Here is a 5,677-nt window from a genome sequence, read left to right as displayed (position 1 = left end):
CCAGGATGTATTGAGTATATAGTTTTATGAGCTTCTCTAAGTACCATTTCTCTCATATCTCCAAATTTTGGTACCCAAATCCTTTCAGCCCTATACCGGGTTCCGTCTTCCCGAATATTAAGATGCTTCTCCGATCCTTTGGGTATTTCATCCTTTAAATTTCCCTTTTTTAAAACTCCTTGTTGCGCCTCCTTTATTTGAGTAGTAAGGTTATTATGAATCATTATATTCATAGATTTTACTCGAATGGGTTCTCTGTCCTTCCTGCTCAAGGCATCGGCTACCACATTTGCCTTCCCCGGGTGGTAACGAATCTCAAAGTCATAATCATTCAACAATTCAATCCACCTACGCTGCCTCATATTCAGTTGTTTCTGATTAAATATGTGTTGAAGACTTTTGTGGTCGGTATATATAATACTTTTGACCCCATATAAGTAGTGCCTCCAAGTCTTTAATGCAAAAACAACCGCGCCTAATTCCAAATCATGCGTCGTATAATTTTGTTCGTGAATCTTCAATTGTCTAGACGCATAAGCAATCACCTTCGTTCGTTGCATTAATACACAACCGAGACCTTGCTTTGATGCGTCACAATAAATCACAAAATCATCATTCCCTTCAGGCAATGACAATATAGGTGCCGTAGTTAGCTTTTTCTTCAATAACTGAAACGCTTTCTCTTGTTCATCATTCCATTCAAATTTCTTCCCTTTATGCGTTAATGCAGTCAAGGGTTTTGCTATTCTGGAAAAGTCTTGGATAACCTTCTGTAGTAACCAGCTAGTCCTAAAAACTGGCGTATGTGTTTTGGAGTTTTCGGGGTTTCCCACTTTTCAACAGTTTCTATCTTTGCCGGATCCACCTTAACACCTTCTTTGTTCACTATGTGACCGAGGAATTGAACTTCTTCCAACCAAAATGCACACTTTGAAAACTTAGCGTACAATTCTTCCTTCCTCAATACTTCTAACACCTTTCTCAAATGTTCACCGTGTTCTTGGTCATTCTTTGAGTAAATAAGTATGTCATCAATGAAAACAATGATAAACTTGTCAAGGTATGGTCCACACACTCGGTTCATAAGGTCCATGAACACAGCTGGTGCATTAGTTAAACCAAACGGCATGACCATAAACTCGTAATGACCGTAACGTGTTCTGAAAGCAGTCTTTGGAATATCATCTTCTTTCACCCGCATTTGATGATACCCGGAATGTAAGTCAATCTTTGAATAAACAGACGAGCCTTGTAGTTGATCAAATAAGTCATCGATTCTCGGTAGTGGGTAGCGGTTCTTGATGGTAAGTTTGTTCAACTCTCGGTAGTCGATACACAACCTGAATGTACCATCTTTCTTCTTGACAAACAAAACAGGAGCTCCCCACGGTGATGTGCTTGGTCGAATGAAACCACGCTCTAAAAGTTCTTGTAATTGGCTTTGTAGTTCTTTCATCTCGCTGGGTGCGAGTCTGTAAGGGGCATGAGCTATTGGTGCAGCTCCTGGTACAAGATCTATTTGAAATTCAACGGATCGATGTGGGGGTAATCCCGGTAATTTTTTCGGAAATACATCGGGAAATTCTTTTGCAATGGGAACATCATTGAAGCTCTTTTCTTCAGTTTGTACTTTCTCGATGTGTGCTAGAACAGCATAACAACCTTTTCTTATTAGTTTTTGTGCCTTCAAATTACTAATAAGATGTAGCTTCATGTTGCCCTTTTCTCCGTACACCATTAAGGGTTTTCCTTTTTCTCGTATAATGCGAATTGCATTTTTGTAACAAACGATCTCTGCTTTCACTTCTTTCAACCAGTCCATACCGATTATCACATCAAAACTCCCTAACTCTACTGGTATCAAATCAATCTTAAATGTTTCGCTAACCAGTTTAATTTCTCGATTCCGACATATATTATCTACTGAAATTAATTTACCATTTGCTAACTCGAGTAAAAATTTACTATCCAAAGGCGTCAATGGACAACTTAATTTAGCACAAAAATCTCTACTCATATAGCTTCTATCCGCACCCGAATCAAATAAAACGTAAGCAGATTTATTGTCAATAAGAAACGTACCCGTAACAAGCTCCGGGTCTTCCTGTGCCTCTGCCGCATTAATATTGAAAACTCTTCCGCGGCCTTGTCCATTCATGTTCTCCTGGTTCAGGCAATTTCTAATAATGTGGCCCGGTTTTCCACATTTATAACAAACTACATTGGCATAACTTGCTCCGACACTACTTGCTCCTCCATTACTCGTTCCGACACCATTTGTTCCTTTCGTTCTATTAACCCCTGGTCCGTAGACCTCACACTTCGCCGCGCTATTACCATTTCTTTTACACTTGTTGCAAAATTTGGTGCAGAACCCCGAGTGATACTTTTCACACCTTTGGCATAGCTGCTTCTGATTGTTATTGTTGTTGCGGTTATTATTGTTGTTGGGATGATTGTTGTAGTTACTGTTGTTGTTGTTGTTGTTGTTGTTGTTGTTGTTGGGCCGTTGGTTGTAGTTGCGATTGATGTTGCGATTGTTGGGATAATTGTTGCGATTATTGTTGTAATTGCTGTTGTTGTTGTATTGGTGATTCTTATCACCGTTTTCCTCCCACTTTCTTTTGACTTACTTCACATTGGCCTCTTCAGCAGTCTGTTCTTTAATTCTTTCTTCAATCTGGTTCACTAGTTTGTAAGCCATTCTACATGCCTGTTGTATGGAGGTGGGCTCGTGTGAACTTATATCTTCTTGGATTCTTTCCGGTAATCCTTTCACAAACGCGTCGATCTTCTCTTCCTCATCTTCGAATGCTCCCGGACACAATAGGCACAATTCTGTGAATCGTCTTTCGTACGTGGTAATATCAAATCCTTGGGTTCGTAACCCTCTAAGTTCTGTCTTGAGCTTTGTAACATCCCGCGTTTTTCCGTTAAATTTATTTTAACACCGTCTTTTTTTTTTTTTTTTTTTTTAAAATAATATATTTCGTCATTTAATTTGGCATCTTTCGTTAACTAACGTTCATAATATTCTCGTTATTTAATTATAACATCACTCGTTTACTCTAACGTTTTAAAATATTTCGTTTGGTTAATTCCCGCACCCGACAACAAACTCGAGGGACTAGTTTCGCCAAGGGAGCAAAGATGTGACTAGCTTTTGACTAGTCAACACCCACCTCCCCATTCCCTTCCATTTTCATTTTCATTTTTTTTAACACTTTCAAGAATTCTCTCAAATCTTCAAACAAGAAATCATCATCCATTTTAAATCGATCAAGCTTCAATCCAAACAAATTACATATTTGGAATCCTTGCATCTTCCTCTTCGATTTCATACCAACCTCATCTCGTTTGGGTAACTTTCTAAAATCACTAGATTTTTGTGTTCTTGATGTTTTTAACTTATAAAGTTGTTAATTAGTGTCTATGGCTCAAGTCTAACATGAATATATGATTTATATGTTCAATTTCGTTATTTTTGATAACTAGCATGAACTTGAAAGTTTGGTGTGTTTGATTTATGATTTGGATGCTTAAATGTTATTAATATGTTAAAGTGCAAGTATTAGATGTGTTCCTAGTGTCACTAGCTTCAATTTGATGTGTAGGTTGATTTGTAAAACTTCATAAACTTGATTAGTGATTTTGGTGATTTTGGATTAGGGTTTGATAAGCTTTATATGAACTTTTGGTGCATCAAATGCTATGAATTGTTGTTGATAAGTGTTTAGTTGCAATGTGTGTTTGATTACCTTCAAAACGGCATATCACATGTGTGAATTGGATTCCCGAAACTTAAAATGCATTTGATGAGCTTGAAACTTTGAAAATGGATTCTTAATGATCACTTGACGGAAAATCGGTTATTGAAATTGATGAATTGCTTGATGAAATGTGCTTAGTTGTTTTCCTTGTCAAATTACCTTTCTAATGATATAGGTTATGCGTTTTAAGTGTTTTCGGTGCATGAGATGTGTTAAATGGTATTTTGGTTCGTGACTTGGACCATTTTTCTGCAAACTGCATGTTTCCCAGGTAGTGCGCGCCGCGCACATACCTGCGCGCCGCGCATAATCAAAAATCCCAGATGTCTGCCTTCTTGGTTAAGTTCTGACCTGGTATTGCACATGGGTGCGCGCCGCGCAACCCATTGCGCGCCGCGCAAATGGCCCAGGCCAACTTTCTTGTCTTTAAACGCTCCCAAAATGTTTCCCGCTTAACCGTAACTCCGATTAACATGAAACTTGGCCATTTTGCTCATAAATGATTTCTCATCATGGGAAAATTGTCGGATACCCGACCCGACCCCGTTGACTTTGACTTTGACCAAGTTTGACTTTTAGTCAAACTTAACCAAACGATTATACATTCGTTCTAACATGCTTAACTACTTGTGTCGTGCATGAAACTTGACAAATTGATCCACATGCTATATTAATCGAGTCGTAACGAGCCATAGGACTAATTGAACATCTTTGACCGTTTGTGTTTACCGTTATTGATACAACCTATATGTTTAGGTCAAGACTAGCTTTGTCTTTGCACGCGTCTACTTGTTGAAGTACTTTATTAACTCTTGCACTCAAGGTGAGATCATAGTCCCACTTTTACTCTTTTTGAACTTATATTTGGGATGAGAAGGCATAAACGATTCTTTTGAACTAAGTGAACACAAGAACGGGAAAACAAACATTCTACATACGAGTTTAGAACAAAAAGCCTCAATTCGATTATCATTAGTTACACTTGACGGGTGTAAGCGAGAACTTATGTTATATGGCCATATGGGTTTGACAACCCTCATCTTTGACGGTTCGCTACCGTCTACGGATGAAATATATTTTCGAGAATCAGTGTTTGTTCTAGCACTATGGATGGGGTATACAATTGGAATGTTAAGCTTTGATAATTGGGTGCTCGTGAATATTAACTTTTAGAATGTATTACTATTATTTCAACTTTGCAAACCTTGTGGTTCGACTTACTTTACTTTTACTCACATACTTACTTAAACCTATGATTTCACCAACGTTTTTCGTTGACAGATTTCTATGTTTTTCTCAGGTTTTGCACGTTATGTGAAAAATGCTTCCGCTCACTATTTGATACTTGCATTGGATGTCGAGTATACATGCATTACTTGGAGCGTCTTTTGACTTTACTTTAAACCGTGTCGCCTAGATTTCAAATGTACTTATAACCTTGTAACTTAACTTTTGGTTGAACAATTCTTGTAAACTTTGGGAACAATCTTTATTTTGAAATTAAGGCGACATATTTTGGTCAAACTTTGTTTTAAAGACTTATGACCATGCAATGGGACCTACATAGACGACGCCGTCACTTGACGATTTGTCGGGGTCGCTACAAGTGGTATCAGAGCCTTGGTTGTAGGGATTTAGAGTTCATTTGTGTCCACCCCGAGTCATAGGGTACATAGGTGAATCTAGACTACAACCGGCATATAGACTGAAGTAGGAATTACTTGACTATTTGTGCATTTATACTCGAACTCTTCTATCATATTTAACTCGTATTCGATCTTGATCTTACGTTGATAAATTTTGTTGACGCGCCACCTTGACTTTATAAAGTAATGTTAAATGCACATGTAAATCAGGGTAATATAATTTCCGGGATTATATTACGGTGATTCACATGGACGTTCCGA

This window comes from Rutidosis leptorrhynchoides, chromosome 10, assembly GCF_046630445.1.
Source record: "Rutidosis leptorrhynchoides isolate AG116_Rl617_1_P2 chromosome 10, CSIRO_AGI_Rlap_v1, whole genome shotgun sequence".
Taxonomy (NCBI): domain Eukaryota; kingdom Viridiplantae; phylum Streptophyta; class Magnoliopsida; order Asterales; family Asteraceae; genus Rutidosis; species Rutidosis leptorrhynchoides.
This window is presented reverse-complemented; position numbering follows the sequence as displayed.